We start from the raw sequence: 16,883 nt of genomic DNA on the forward strand, positions 1-16,883 counted from the left end.
ATGGAACATGATATGCTGATTAATGTGAATGAAAATTCTTGTATAATCATTTTTTATTTCATTGCAAAAAGGCTTTGAGTAAAAAATATTTTTGTGATATGTGTGCCAATAAAATTAAAAAAAAAAAAAAAAAATCTATAGTGTACTGCCATTTAAAATGTTGGGAAATTACTGCCTTAGAAATTCACAAAAGGTGACTAACAACACTAGAAGATATTGAAAAGGCCAGAGAGCTTAACAACCGAAAAAAAAATGTAAATATTTTATCGCTGAAATATTGTCAAATGTTGACAATTTTTGTTAAGGTCAAACATGCAACATCGTCGTTTTAAATTTCATATTGATTAGCGAGGTGTGTGTGGAAACTCCGGGGGCGGGGGGGGGGTTTAAAATAATAAAAAAATGTTTTGGTAGGTACGTATGAGGATCGAACCCGAACCGCTGAGGCAAAGTTGGAAATTAAAGTGTGAAAAAAAGAGTGCAACGGTTTTAACCATTGGGCCACCGCGAGATGCTAACAGAAAGACGTTTGAATTTATTTAATTACTTGGATTTGGCAGGTGCACGTTTTAATGACTTAATGAGGTCAAGTTTGACTGCGGTATAGTATTTCATTTCAATGCTTTTTTTTATTTTTATTTTCCCAAGATGTTATAGGAAAAAGACTAACCCACATGCAGTGAGCGACAAACGTTGAATATTTATCATCCCGAAGTCTAGCAAATTAAATAGACAGGCGAGCTCCATTGTTAACTCTGAGATATTACGATTTACATGTGATATAAAAAGTTTTAAGAAGTTGTGAACCGACTGACCGCTTCTCTGAAAAAAGCCTTTTGTAGACATACAGAAAAAGCGAACACACATACATACATTTTCGCTTTTGTATTTATAGATTAGTCACAGTATCTTTTGTCGACCGCCACGCATGATGTTTTTAGCGTCAAGGAAATTTCAGGTGATATTTGATCGTTTTTTTTTTTTTTTGGAATGACATTTATGTCAAAATGAACACTGTTTTCGTTTTATTCAATAAACATTTGGAAACCTTTAAAATACCTTGATTTTTGTTTTTGTTTGTAAAATGTCATTTTGTTTATATTTCTAAGATTTCAGAAAAGAATCGTCAAACATGAATAGAAATGACATTTGGAATAAAACAAAAATGATTGGAACAAATTTGAATATGAATTGTTCTTATGTGTGCAGAACAGGAAACTTTGTTGGTTTGGCCACATTGAAAAAATGGATTACTGATCGGGTTAGATGTATAACAGTTGAGGTTGCAAGATAACAGGATAAGATCCAGGAAAACATAGGTGTCGAAAGGATTGATTTGAGAAAGAGGGCTAAAAAAGACCTGGTCAGAGATAGGTTGGTTTAGAGATTATTTCTAAAAGTTGTCCACACATGCTCGAATATAAAACGAATAATGATTTATAAGAATACAAGCAAAAATGAAAATTAGTGCAACATGGATTTGTTTTTTCTTTTAAATTAAAAGTTTTATGGATTAAGAAAAAAAAAAAGGTCAATCTGAAATTTTTGACGGGTGTTCTCCTAGAAACCGTTCACTGACAAGTGATATCTATTTGGAATTTAGGCAACTTCAATATTTTTTTAGACCAAGCTCTCCATTGGTCTGTCATGTTTAAGTTCAAAATAACATTTTCATCAAGCAACACACATTGGATAGATGTATGTCGTAAGAATCTTTGCAATTTTTTCTATACGTTGAAGTACACAGCATAGATTTTGAACACTCTCCTCAACACCTTTTAGCAGGGACATGCAAAGGGTGCAGTGTTAGGGGTGCCTAAAGAATGTATGATAGACCGGTGCCCCATCGAGACGGTGTTCATTACTATATTTTTGCCGTTTTTTTCACTTGAGCACCTGAAAAAGTTCTCTGCACGTCACTGTCTTTTAGTTCTTTTATGACTAGCAAAACATGGAGGATAACAATGGCAGTATAATTGTGAAAAGTCATGTGACAAGAAATTTTTTTTTTTTTTTTTTACATATAATGAAAAGAAAATTTGATTTTGTATTTTTACCAAATTATCATTACCAAATTACCTATTTTGTATTTTTACCAAATTATCTTTACCAAATTACCTATTTTGTATTTTTACCCAAATTATCATTACCAAATTACCTATTTGCATTTTTACCCAAATTATCATTACCAAATTACCTATCTGTAAGAATTTCAAAGAACTAAAATTATTCAACCTCATCTCTACCTGCGTTATGTCTATATTATTATATAAAAAGAACTTTGTGAGAGAGAGTTGTTCCTTATGGATTCCTAACCAGTTGGGCCGATTTTTTTATAAAATATTCACACAATGTACTTTATGTATTTGGCAGTGTTCTTCAATAGGTTTTATATAGGAATCTCTTCACTAAATATGGATAATTGAAAAAAGATCTGATAAAAGAACAGACGATTTTGACCAAAGTTAACACCTTATACATCCTAATATCACAAGTGCATTTGAGAAGTTTTATTACCACACAAGCAGAAAGGCCAGGCATATAAAATCAACAGGAAGTTCTTTGATAATACAAGGGCATGTTCGAAATGAATATTTCTGTTTAGAGCAGAATTGAAACATGATACTTGACTTTTGCATTTTAAAACTTTAATTCAAGCTATTATATAAAAATAATTTTATTAAATCAACAATAGATTCTCTACAGTGCAGTGTACTAGAATATATTGTTGACTGTCACTGTGGGAAGGCAGGTGAAGCTTCCTCCTGGTGCACCATGATAGGTCCTGAACTAGAGGAGCAAGGAATCAATTTGATTGAAAAATAGGCAATTTCACAGATTTCGATGACAATAAAAAATATAGGAGTGTGAAACATTCGTTGATCGTCATTTAATACCGAGCAACGTCGGGTCTCCATGCTAGTAAATATCTATATTTCGGCCCAACAAATATACTTGAACCAATCAACTGAAATATTTTGTTTCATCTTTTTTACTTATGTCTTTGTGTCCTTATTTCTCCTGTATAGTTTGATTGCATTGTAAATAGATCTTAACTTATTAAATTGCTGGAGTGCTTTTTTTTTTTTTTTTTTTTTTTTTTTTTTTTTTTCACACAATTATTTACTTAACCTTCCCCTCTAGGTTTATTGTACCCACATGGTATATTTGATTGAATCCCACCCATATTTAAGGAGATTTTGGACTGGAACTAACAAAAGCACAAATACACATTTTTTTCTTTCTTTTCTATGCAAGCAATTAAAGAATTAAGGGAAGATTTGAAATGGTTTGAATAATTTTTTCCTATTGTTAGTTGTTCACAAACCAACTAGGGCAAGTTGCACACAAGGCCAGCTGAATGTACCAAGTGATACTTAGGGCAGGGCCAGGAAAATTTGATATTCAACCCACTTTTTGGGGGCCACTAGAGATTAACTTTTTTTTTTTTTTTTTTTCACTTCAAACAAGGCATATTGCCACTTGGATGTAAGGATTACTATTTAGGATCATTTGGATGTAAGAGTTACTATTTGGGGAGTTGAGCAGCAAGATGTCTGTTCAGATTACATTTAAACTTCTGAAGGTTAGTACAGTCAAAAGCGGGAAACTGGCAGGGAATTCTTTTTTTTTTTTTTTTTTTTTTACACAGGCATCACCATATTATCAAGGCCAAGAGGCCACTCAAGGATAAGGTTTAAAGAGTGTACAGTAGAAATTGGAAAATATAGTAATCATTAGTGATGAAAATTCGGTAAATTTGTTAACTTATATGGAACGGCTCATCAAGAACTTATTTACTTTAGACTTGAAGACAACCATACTGTACTCAGCCGAAAAGCAGGAAAATAGAAGATAATTCCACGGGCGTGCAGTTCTAAGAAAGAAGCTTTGTTCATGGAATCTATGTTTAGGTTTAGGAACACATAAAGAGTGGGGGGGAATTATTGACAGTGGTTTCAGCTAGACGAGTGTTTAATTCCAAAGTCTAGCAGTTTGAGGAAATAAACTAATTAAAGTATATGGCTTTTCAGCATCTAAGAACCTCAAGTGAAAGGGTGGGATTTTGTTGCTTGTTGGGTTGGTCTGGAGTATGTACATCAAAGAGGGCATGGGTCTTACCTTTTTACAGGAAGAGCAGAAATGTTAGGTTGGACCTGGTGAGGATCATTTTACTCAGATTCCTGTGTATGGATCATGTGACCAATGTGTTGTCTTTGTAGCTGGAATTTGCATAAATCAATAACTGAACGATGGAGATTATTGAAAATATTCGATAATCATACATTCTAATGTGTTTTATCATCTTGCCTTGTGGCATCTTGCAGATTGTTTTAAAATCTATATATATATATATGTGTGAGAACAATTCTCAACCTATATACTCAACAAATGTTTGATTCATAAACTTACAATTTGGTATATAGGGTATTCAGACATGTGGAAAACTTTTTAATCGGTTTTCATCTGGAAAAAGGGGTTGCTAAGGGGTCAACATTGAAAAATTGATACTTGGTGATAATCGGAAATTTGTCAACTGGTTCACAGGGTTTGAAAGCACTTTTAAAGATCTTAGCAAGCTGGTAGTATGATTAATGATTCAGTTTTTTTATACTTTTTTTTTTTAGCAAACATAATACGGATATAACATTTTTTTTTTAGCAAACATAATACGGATATAACATTTTTTTTTAGCAAACATAATACGGATATAACATTTTTTTTTTTTAGCAAACATAATACGGATATAACATTTTTTTTTTTAGCAAGCATAATACGGATATAACATTTTTTTTTTAGCAAGCATAATACGGATATAACATTTTTTTTTTTAGCAAACATAATACGGATATAACATTTTTTTTTTTAGCAAGCATAATACGGATATAACATTTTTTTTTTTAGCAAGCATAATACGGATATAACATTTTTTTTTTTAGCAAACATAATACGGATATAACATTTTTTTTTTAGCAAACATAATACGGATATAACATTTTTTTTTTTTAGCAAGCATAATACGGATATAACATTTTTTTTTTTAGCAAGCATAATACGGATATAACATTTTTTTTTTTAGCAAGCATAATACGGATATAACTTTTTTTTTTTAGCAAGCATAATACGGATATAACATTTTTTTTTTTAGCAAACATAATACGGATATAACATTTTTTTTTAGCAAGCATAATACGGATATAACATTTTTTTTTTTAGCAAGCATAATACGGATATAACATTTTTTTTTTAGCAAACATAATACGGATATAACATTTTTTTTTAGCAAGCATAATACGGATATAACATTTTTGTTTTAGCAAGCATAATACGGATATAACATTTTTTTTTTTAGCAAACATAATACGGATATAACATTTTTTTTTTAGCAAACATAATACGGATATAACATTTTTTTTTTTTAGCAAGCATAATACGGATATAACATTTTTTTTTTTAGCAAGCATAATACGGATATAACATTTTTTTTTTTAGCAAGCATAATACGGATATAACTTTTTTTTTTTAGCAAGCATAATACGGATATAACATTTTTTTTTTTAGCAAACATAATACGGATATAACATTTTTTTTTAGCAAGCATAATACGGATATAACATTTTTTTTTTAGCAAGCATAATACGGATATAACATTTTTTTTTTTTAGCAAGCATAGTACGGATATAACATTTTTTTTTTTAGCAAGCATAATACGGATATAACATTTTTTTTTTTAGCAAGCATAATACGGATATAACATTTTTTTTTTTAGCAAGCATAATACGGATATAACATTTTTTTTTTTAGCAAGCATAATACGGATATAACATTTTTTTTTTTTAGCAAGCATAATACGGATATAACATTTTTTTTTTTAGCAAGCATAATACGGATATAACATTTTTTTTTATTAGCAAGCATAATACGGATATAACATTTTTTTTTTTTTAGTCCCCTTCCTCCTCCGGACAAAGGAGGAATTGGACCTAGTAATTGACCCCTGTTCATTTGTCTGCACTTTTCTCAATAACCACCCCTTGGATTTTTTAAATATTTTGCACAAACGTTAGTCCTGGTGAAAGTAAATTTTTGCCAGAACGGATTTTCCAGGATAACTCTGATTGCTCCTCCCCTAGTGGGCATTATAGGGTTAAAATTGCCCCCAAATCATTCACTCGTAGAGAGGGACCCCATATGTTTGGCTTGTTTTTCTTTTTAATTGCATTTTCACTCCAAACAAGGCACAGTGCCACTTTGATGTAGGAGGCTACTATCTGGGATGTAGGGAGTTGAGCAGCAAGATGCCCGTTTACATTACACTTGAACTTCTGCATGTCAGCACAGACAGGGAAGCAGGCACCCGGAAAATCTAGTAATCTGAGGGGGGGGGGACTTTTAGAGTAGAAGGCTTTCTGACATCTAGGGATCTCTGCTGTGTAAAGGTGAGATTTAGCTGTTTGTGGGAGGGGGGTTGCTGGGGGTACAAGGGCTTGTAAATTAAAATATTTTCAGTTTGCATAAAAATTGATCCATGATATCAGTTTAGATTCTCCAAAGTTCAATTTAAAAAAAAAAAAAAAAAAAAAAAAATCCATTAATTTTAAGCCCCAAATTGTAGACATTTTTTTTAGAATTGGTGTGCGTATCTCCTCCTGTAAGACAAACTTATGACTATCTGCATAAGTAGGAGAATCATTTTGATCAAATTTCATGTTCCTAGGTCTAATAAGTTCATTGTAAACTCATAAACTATAATTAAATTTCACATTCACTGTGGAATTTTTATGTCTTGCTCCTCTGCATTGTTTCTGGCATTGTAATGCTTAGCAATTCCGACAAAAAAGAGCAAAGGATATTCCAATCATTTGGGGAAAATTCTCACAACTGATCGATTTTGAAGCACCAAAAATGAAGAAAAAATTTTGTCTAAATTTTTTAGTTTTTGTTTTTTGTTTTTGATCTTTTCGAATTGAAATGTAAAGAATAAATATTTTATTTGTTCCGTTTATATCAAAAAAAATAATTAAAAAGAAATGCCAATTCATCATTGGAAGTGAATCCGTAATTCTTTTGTCAGAATTAATTCCATTAAAATTTCCCGATTGTAAATGACGTAAAATTCATTACATTTTCTTCATGAAATTTTATCTTTTTCTTTCTTGCAGCTTTTGTATTTGTCAGATATAATATTCTTGTGTTCTTGTCAAAATTAACAGGAAATTTTCAGACGCGTAGCAATGTTGTCACAATTTTGATACTGCAATATTGTTCGATACGTCTTTTTAAAATGATCCGATGTACATTTTGACATTTAATTAAATTGGGTGTATTTATCCAATGTTGCCTGGTTTATACAAAATCATTTCAAAATATAGTCATGTTTATAATTGCTTTTTTTTAGCTAAGTTTTTACAAAATTTCTCATTTAAACAAACAAAAAAAAAACATGTAAATAGAAGATGAGTCACTATTATCACTGATTGGATCGAAAGTTAAGTATGGCTCAATTGAACGATCACATCACATGACAGGGTTTCAGTCTTTAATGATTCTGTGACCAGAAAAGAAACCACAAATTTGCAGCTGCATTTTTAAAGATTTCAAAATTGACTATTGTTTGAGTGCTTTTGCATTAGAAGTGGATTTCTAAAAAAAATTCTTAAAAATGCACTTCATGTAAAAACACTAGTATGTACTTGTATCATGTTCGTAAAAATTTTAAAAATTACAAAAAATGATAAAGTAAAAATATTATTTATTGAATAATAATAATAATGTAGGGAGGTAACTGTAGTTTATCACTTTGACCAAATAATTCTAATTCTTGAACAACCAAAATGTTTGTTTGTAATGTCTTTTATTTACTTTATTTTTATTATTTAAATTAATTACTATTTTGATATGATTTTTTTTTTTTTTTTTTAAATATTTTATTTCAAGTTTCTTTAAAATGCTATAAAAAGGTTTCTTGTATTCGGTATGACAAACTGACTGGTCTCCTTTGTTTCAACTAAATTTCACTAATTTAAATTAGAAAATAGCAGATGAAGAATTTTTTTTTTTAACTTAAAAAAAAAAAGAAGGTTTTCGCATATCTTTTATTTGATCATTTTTTTTTTAATTTTAGAATTTTTACTAATTTCAACATGACACATAAGTATGTAACTAGTATTTTTATTTAAAATGCATTTTCATTTATTATTTATTTTTTTAGATATTCACTTCTAGTTTGTGAAGTTCTCAAATCTAATTGATTATTTAAAAATTATTTTTTCTTTGAAGAGAATGAAGACAGGAAGTAAGCAGTCAAAAAGTTCAAGTGTGTATCTAGTTGAAGTTATTACTAGAATGCTGGGCGAGTTTGAGAGCGATTACATTTAGAAGCAAAGCAGGACAGATGTTTTATGAATGTGAGGTCTTAAAATTCCCAATTAGACATTTTTTTTTCTTTGTATTTTTTTTTCTTTGTATATATATTTTTTTTTCTTTCAATTCTGATTTCTTAATTTCACCATGAAATTTCTTAAAGGCTGTTTTTATAAAACAAAAAGTTTTTTTCCCCCCATTTTTTCTTAATTTAATGGATAAGTAAAAAAAAAAAAAAAAAAATCAAGGAGTTAAATGTTTTTGGATTCAGATGAAACTTTTAAGAATGTATTCTCCTTCCCCTCATCCAGTGAAATTAATTAAAATCATTTAAGTATTATTTGCTGTTGGACTTGTAACAGTTCAGCGTCCATGTTTTTTTTTTTTTTTTTTTTTTTTTTTTCTTGGCACAACAAGAAAGAAATCGATTGTTAGTGTTTTGTTAAGATAACCATGTTATCTTTTGGAAATGGAGATGAAGGCTTATTTGATGCTGATTGCTTTTTATCCTATCATAACAGAGACAAGATTCTTTTATTGATCGAATTTGTCAGTGATTTTAAACATTTTTTATTTATTTTTTAATTTTTCTTATTCGTTTGTCTTGTAACAAATCAAAACCTTGCAAAGAAATCACACTGAAACCTTTTTTCCAATCTGTTGTATTCACTTATGTACTGGTAATCTATCAGAAGATTTGAATCAACAGTGACTGGGGAAATAGGTGCAGAAAATTGGCAAAGGTGATTTTGTTAAATTTTATTGTTCAAGTTTTAAAAAAATACATAAGAAGTGTTGATATGTCATAAGATAGAAATCTATTCTTTCTGGTTTAACTTCAACATCAAAAGATAAACAAAAAAAAATTAACTTTTTTTTCAATTTCTGGAACAACTTTCAGTGTGCACCATTATGTCAAGCATTGGCGCTGTTTAAGCAACGGCTTTGAATTCCAAGCCTGTTTGCTTTATTGATTATATGGTTTTGCTGGGTACTGTTAAATGTGTACTAATTCTATTGAATTTAATTTTTGGGTCAAGATCAAAGTGTAGTATCTGTTCTTCAGATGCTACTCTTCAATTTCTTGTTCTGTTAGTGGAGGAGAAATCCTTCACGACTGAGACAATTTTTATTTTTTGTTCCTTTTCTCCACGTTAAAAAACGACCCTGATGTCTAACTCTGTCCCGTGGGGAGGCATTGTAAATAGGAACACTCACCCCACCGGAAGAATTTTTCTATGAATAATTCCTTTCTTTCTTGGCTCTATGCAGAGTGTAATTTGTTCTGATACTACACTTAATCGTTTTGTGCTTGATCAGTAAAATAACGAATCCTTCTAGACTGAGGTAATTTTAATTTTTTTCTCTATCCAGAATGCTCTGTTTTGGTGAGCTTGAAAAAAAACAAGCAAAAAAACCCTTTAGTCTAACTCTACCCTCTTGGAGAGACAAAGCCAGTAAATAGACTTTGAGATACAATGACCTAACGATGGTATTTCAATAAAAACCTGACTGGGTGGCATTAGGGATAAAAAAAAAAAATGGCTGGATTTCAAGAAAGACCTGGTCAGAGATAGATTAGTTTCTAAAAGTTTTCCAACATATGCCAGCATTTAAACCTAACATTAAACCGAACTTGATAATGATGACTCTGGAAGGAGTCCTTGTCTTTTGACTATGAGCAAAGTGTAGTAACTGTTCTTCATTTTTTTCTGTCATCGACTAGTGAAGGAGAAATTCTTCTTGACTGAGGCAATTTTAATTTTTGTCCTAAACCAGAATGTGCTTTTTGGGAGCTGGATTTTCCCCACACATTAAAAACCAACCCTTGTTCCCAACAGTAATGGGACTTTGATAATATATAGACGACATATGTTTCATGAAAAAAAAAAAAATGTAGAGTCCATTTAAGAAAAACAAAAACAGCTCAACTTTGTTTGTCCAACCCCACCCGGTGATAACAATATTTGTCCAACCCCACCCGGTGATAACAATATTTGGCCAAGTTGTTATTGTCCTTTCATGGCAACCATCATATTTCCTAGAATTTATATTAATCCAAATGCCATTGCTTTTTATTCAAAATTCGGTTAATTTTATGGGAATCCTGAAAACTGCTGCTCTGCACCATTTTAAAAACTCTTATTGCATAAATTGAATTTTTGTTTTGTTTTTTATAAAAATGTTAAAAAAATTTGCAATATTGTTCCCCTGTTCTAATTTGATATGGATTTCAACATGATTCCATTTGTTTACACTTGTTAAGGTGCTGGGTGGCCATATTTAAAGATGGCCATTCTATGATGTTGTATAGCAGGGGGGAGGGGGTGTTATATAATGAATCTATATATTTACGAATTTCTTTAACATGTGTAATGTGTATAGAATGTGCATGTATAACCTTTTTTATATATATATATATATATATATATAAAATATATATATATATAACATGCGTTTGTGATTGCTTAGTTTCTCTATATACAATAGTGTGTGTGTGTATGTATTTTGAATATAATGCTCACTGCTGTGTGTGTGTGTGTGTTAAGACCTAATAAACAGTTCTAATGCACAGTAACAATTTACAAATTTCCAGATATTCCCAGTTTGGAAGTTTCATGCTTTCCTTGTTCTACATTTTTGCTATTTCCAGCCCTGATAGCTTCCTCATTGTACAGAAGCCTTTACAACCAGCCGTTAGCTCCCCAGTTGCTAGCTGACTCCCTTCGTCTATTCAACCTGATTGTCCAACATAAACTGACACTGACTAAACTGCCTACGTGTGTGTATACATGTCTTTGTAACTGTCATCACTACAATGTAACTCTAAAAATTCAAATCACCTGATGTTTATTTTTTTTTGTTTCACGGTTTGGCCAACTATTCTTCTGGCCTTTGTCAAGTTGTTAACCGCAACAGGATAGGAATGCTGAATCTTTTAACTGTATCTTCAATAATTACTGCCTTTGGCCAACTAATCCTCTGGCCAGCTTTGGGTAGGATTGAAACCGCTATCTTCAGACAATGCTCACATGGAACTAGAGATTCAACGTCTCTATCCACTGCACCATGGGCCTCGAAGGAAGTTCAAGCTTGGTTTTTTTTGTCTTATAAATCCAAGTTAATAGTTCACAAATAAAAATATACAAATCATTAATTTAAAAAAAATTCCAATAATTAAATAATAATTGTCACATAATCCATTATTAATAGCTAAAATTTCTGTTTTTGTTAAAATTCCAAAGTTAACATTCCCAATACATATTTTAGCCGACAAAACATCTAGTCTTCGAAACCATCATAATAATAATCGTTCAGGATTTAAGTTCCGGCATTTTCTGCAAACCAACAATATAACAGATGTGATGTATTTCGGTATTAAACAAATTAAAAAAAGAAAATTTCACACAAGTGTTTTAAAATAGTGCCAATTAACAATTTCTTTGATTCACCTTAAATGAATATTAACAACAAAAATTTTGCTCTGAAATTGTGAGTTTTGTTCACCTGAGTTTTAATTTTTTCAAACGTTCCTATGTTTATTTAATTTAGTTCAAATTTTAGAAACAGTTGATAAAAACTGTAAGTTGATTCTTAGTAAATTGTCTCCTCTAAAGAACTAACATTCATCGAAGATGACAAAGCTATTCGGGTTGCTGAAGTTGATGCCATTGGAGCACAGCGTGGAATAGGTGTTAGTGTGATTACAAGAATTAGGAGTGAATGCAGTGAGTTGAGGGAATTTTTGCCATTAATATCGGAGCGTTGCCATTGTCAACCAAAAGAAGTGTCTATCGGACGTGTGTGTATGTAGAGATAAATTATGATACGATTGATGCATAATGTGAATCTTACAAATAGGCTTAGAACTGATGACTTTACAATAGAGAAATGTGTACAGAACAGGAGACTTTGTTGGTTTAGGCACATTAAAAGAATAAGTTTTGGGATTTGTAGATATAGAGCAGTTAAAGTATCAGGTACAGTTCATATGAGAAAATGAAGCAAAACTTGGGAAGAAGTTTTGTTTGGTCTTCAACGGCCTTATCATTTTAAGGCCAAACTTTTTTTTTTTTAAAATCTGCATATATGCAATCAGTTTAGTTTTATGCCAGAGCAAAGGGTCATTGATGTTTATTTATTCTGAGACGAACATTGGATGAGAAGATTGTAGATGTATTTCTGATTTGTGAAACGCTTTTTTGTTTTCTAGAATAGGGGTGGTTATTTTATTTTTAGATTTTCCAATACAGTCAAATTGGTTTTAGAAAATTAAATATATCTTTTATTTGTACGATTGCTGAAAAGTTTTTTTTAGGTTGTTTACTTAGAAAAACTCGAATCATATTGTTTCAAAGTTTTTACCTTTGTGTTTAATGGACATTTTTGACATCTATAATATAAATCTCACTTATCTGTTTAAATGTATGTATGTTTGTATGTCTGCCTAAAACTTTTGACAGAGGCGACGGATTTTCACGAGATCGGTATCGTTTTGAAGCTCAACCCTTCGGACGACAAATATCGAAAAATTGGCTAAAAACATTAATTCCTTCACCCTCAACTGTGCACTTTTCTACAAAAGTTTTTTTTTTTTTTTTTTTTGCTAATATTTTCAAGTCATCTATTTTTGATTGACTAGCCTTAATTTAAACCTACATTACTTCCGGTTTGGCGATGGGCGCAACAGCAAAGACGTCAGTGTTTTTTTTTTTTTTTTTTTTTTTTCCTCATTCTTTTCCTCCTTTGCGGTATGGGTTCGAGTCTGCTTGCCTACTACCACTTTTTTTTTCTCAACACACCCCTCCAAACACCCAGGCAATACTGGGCACCCAGGCTAGTAGTATACAGAAAGAATAAGGAATAATGGAAGCATGACCTATACGTAGTCTGGTTAGGATTACTTTTCTCTTTCTCTGCTTCCTATATCTCAGTTTCCATTCTTTGATGGTATGAGGATATGTTATGTAATTTTTTATTAGGACAGTTGTTCTATGCTTCTTGACATTTTGTGAAAATATTTATTTAATGGTTTGTTGGAAATCTGTATATGGAATCATATCAGATTGTTTCATTTTAATCGCTTAAAAGACTTGGCCAGAATTTCTAAAAGCCATCAATATCTGTCAGCATGTCGATGTTAAACTAAATATAATCACGACAAGAATCTTGTAACATTTTACCTTTTGGTTGCTTTCATTAGCTCTTCCAATGAGTTCACCGACAACCAAATAACGGCCAACCAAACACCCTGGTCCATTGCCAACGTTAAGAGGAGTGATAGCCAGTCTCAATTCCATCACCAAACATCACACATGTTCGCTTCACGGTTCAGAGTTGCATTTACACTGCTTCTTCCAGCCTCAAAGTGGAATTGGATTCATGACATCTGATAAATTTGATTTCTTAACAACGAAGAACATGACCGAACCAGCGAAGATGCTTTGCAGAAAAATAAACGTTAGATTGAACACATCAAAATTCCATTTGAAATCTTTACAACGTTTATAAAAGATTCCGAGAAATACATTGTTTAAAGAAGGAAATGTAAATTGTTTCTAAAACTAAAAAATCAAAAAGTGCTCAATCATAATTCCAAATTAAAGATTTCCCATCTATGTAACAATCAGAAAACAGTAGAAACTGGGTTTAGTTTCGGCAGCCTCGTAACTTCCACTCCCCTTATTTTGTTCTTTAGTTCTCGCATTCCATAAGCAATATTTCTTACAAAGGGGGAAGAACTCACACTTATCATATACTAGTTTTTGACCCATTTTTTTAAAAGCTCTTTTCATCAAGTGGCTTCATACCTTGTCTGGAGCGATTGCCAAACAAAACAGGATGATCAAGTAAATGTTAATCAACATTAAAAATGACTGCATTTATCCGCATGTGATGAAATATGTTGATTTATTGAAACACGTATCGTATCGGCTACATATTGTCAAATTCATATTACTGTCGAAAATTGAACTGTTTTAATAGATTGGTCTGACACCTAGCATAATTAGGACTGCAACCTGGCTAATTAGGACTCAGAAGAAAAGAAACAAGGCAAACGGACTTATTGATATAACCATTTTTTTTTTTATCACCTTAAAAAAAAAAACATTTGAGCGTTGTAGGATGACGCCCTAATGAACACTGTATTGTCTTGGATGTTCATAAAATCTGAGACTAACATTTTCAAATCAAAGGCAATTTAGGATAAAAAAAAAAAAAAAACCTTTTTCTGACCCACAACTGCTTATCTCTAATATATTTTCTTTTTGAAATGAGTTAAGAAGAAACAAATTGAAATGTTTATCAAATTATATCATCTTTGAACCTATTCACCTTTAGTTCCCTTTTGTGTAATCTTGGAAGGACATCAGTTGTCCTGGTTTTTAGTTGTTGCACCCCCCCCCACCTACACACACACACACACACACACACACACACACACACACACACACACACACACACACTGTCACTCAAAATTAATAAAGTTTTATTTACACATTTTTTTCTAATTTTGAGATTGACAAAAAGTTGTTCCTGAATTTTTGAGATGAGGATTGATTTAGATTATTTGCATTCTTCGAACTACTATTCTCATCTTTAGTGTTATTTTCACAACGTTTCAATTGATGTAACTTCTGACCTTCTTCAAGTGTATCTTGTCAAACCCTGGAATCTGCACAGAATTTTAAACAGAAACCGTTTTTTAATTCATGGAGGTAGCATGCTCTCCTCCGTGAACCATGACTAAGTCCTAAGTAATTCGCAATTGTATTTTGAGTGAAAAGTGTAACTTATAACTGAATTTTATCAAGTACATTATCCACTATGCCATGGGTTCTTTGGACTATATAGAAGACCGTGTTCATTGATCAGTTGATCAATTTATTTGCCCATCTGCTCTGAGCCACACCTTGCATTCTTCTGTGTCTAATTTGCAACTTCTGTCAACTATCTAAATATATATCTGCGTTTGTTCAGTCCTTTGTCCCAAAATAACTGCCACACTTTGCTTAACAATACTATACAACCAGTTACTAAATAGATGTAGTATAGAATTTAATATGATCTGGGAACCATTAATTATAAATAATATATAATATATACAGTGATAAGTAAAAACTAATATAATAACAGTAATATTTACAACTAGAAATAAAAATAGATTTAAGGCTCCCAAAATTCGTACTAGAATTGTCCGTAAGGACTTTTTTTCTTTTTTTTTTTTACACGGTGGTCACCCCTTATCAAGACCCAGAAGCCACTCAGGGATAAGGGTTATTGCAAGTACAGTACGTTAGTGTGGCGCAGTGCTTAGAGTACTTGAAAAAATCAATTGTAAAAGTAACCTTCTCTTGAAGGTTGAAGGTTCAATTCTTAGCATGAGCGACCGAAAAATACAATTGCCAATTACTTGGGACCTCTATCCAGTCATGGCTGACAGAACAAGAGCATGTTACCCTTGTAAAGTAAATAAAGGGTTCTGTTCGAAATTCCATTCAACTTCCCAAGTTCAACAAGATACACCTCATGAAGAGTGCTTATATTGACCGAAACGTGAAAATCACACCCAGTAGTCTGATAAATCCAAATGATACGAATAACCGATCCTCATCTAAAAAAAAATTCAGAAACTTCAACACAATTTTTGCTTTATTTTGTGTTGCTTTGTGAACAACTTTCTCTGAATTGTTATGTCGATAAACCCATTTCTTTTTTTACTGTGGAGGGTGCTGATAGTATCAGATTTATTTCCCTTGTAATTTTTTTTTTTTTTTTGACTCTGAACACGCCCCTTGTTTGTTTACATTTTGTTTTATGATTTATCTTCAATTTACTAGTGTAAAATGAATTTAGTTTTTAATTTTTTATTTGTATTTTACTACCCCCCCCCCTTTTTAAGAAAAAAAAATCAAATTACACCAAATCTAACAAATTCATAAAGTTGTATCTTGGCACAACTATAAAACGATTTCATAGTCAACAATAAGTGCTGACCAAGATATGAGGAAATGCCAAGTCCGCCACAGGTGGAAAACTTTTCATCAGTCAAATTATTTTTTTTCTTCAGGACATTTGCCAAGTTTGCTTATATAAATGGCCACAATAGGGAAACACGTATTGCTCGATATACTTATTGCCAGGATGAAAGTACCGTTCCAAATTTAAGTGGTCAAATAAATTGTGTATGGTGTGAACCTTTGCAAAATCTTACAGTAAACATTAACAAAATATTGGGTCTGAAGTTGAAAAATGTTCAAAACCGACCTTATAGCCTTTTAAAACTTTAATGACCTCAAAGATTATTTAGATCTTTCTTTGGAGCTTATAATTCCAAATATATAATTGCATTTTCTCCCCAAACAAGGCACAGTGCCACTTTGATGTAAGGGTCTACTATCTGGATATAATTTGCAGAGATATTATGTAGGGTGTTGAGCCTTATATATATATATATATATATATATATATATATATATATATAGTAATTTATAAAATATATATGGCGATTAAGCTAC

The 16,883-nt window shown here is 31.4% G+C and overlaps 1 protein-coding gene and 2 long non-coding RNA genes across 3 annotated transcripts in view; 1 reads left to right on the plus strand and 2 right to left on the minus strand.

Moving 5' to 3' along the window:
• The window catches only part of LOC145252437 (uncharacterized), a 100,583-nt gene that overhangs the window by 69,492 nt on the left and 14,208 nt on the right, over positions 1 to 16,883 (minus strand). The gene's annotated exons all lie outside the window — the stretch shown is intronic.
• Positions 1 to 16,883, plus strand: part of LOC145252433 (long-chain-fatty-acid--CoA ligase 5-like) — a 197,155-nt gene that overhangs the window by 26,253 nt on the left and 154,019 nt on the right. The gene's annotated exons all lie outside the window — the stretch shown is intronic.
• LOC145252431 (uncharacterized) lies at positions 483 to 16,843 on the minus strand. Its single transcript, XR_013863596.1, has 4 exons — positions 14,820 to 16,843; positions 5,934 to 14,773; positions 4,892 to 5,513; positions 483 to 4,614 (listed from the first exon to the last, which is right to left on the minus strand). It is a non-coding gene; the product is annotated as an uncharacterized LOC145252431 (long non-coding RNA).

Source organism: Euprymna scolopes, chromosome 29 (assembly GCF_053919585.1).
Source record: "Euprymna scolopes isolate OS-2025 chromosome 29, ASM5391958v1, whole genome shotgun sequence".
Classification (NCBI taxonomy): Eukaryota; Metazoa; Mollusca; class Cephalopoda; order Sepiida; family Sepiolidae; genus Euprymna; species Euprymna scolopes.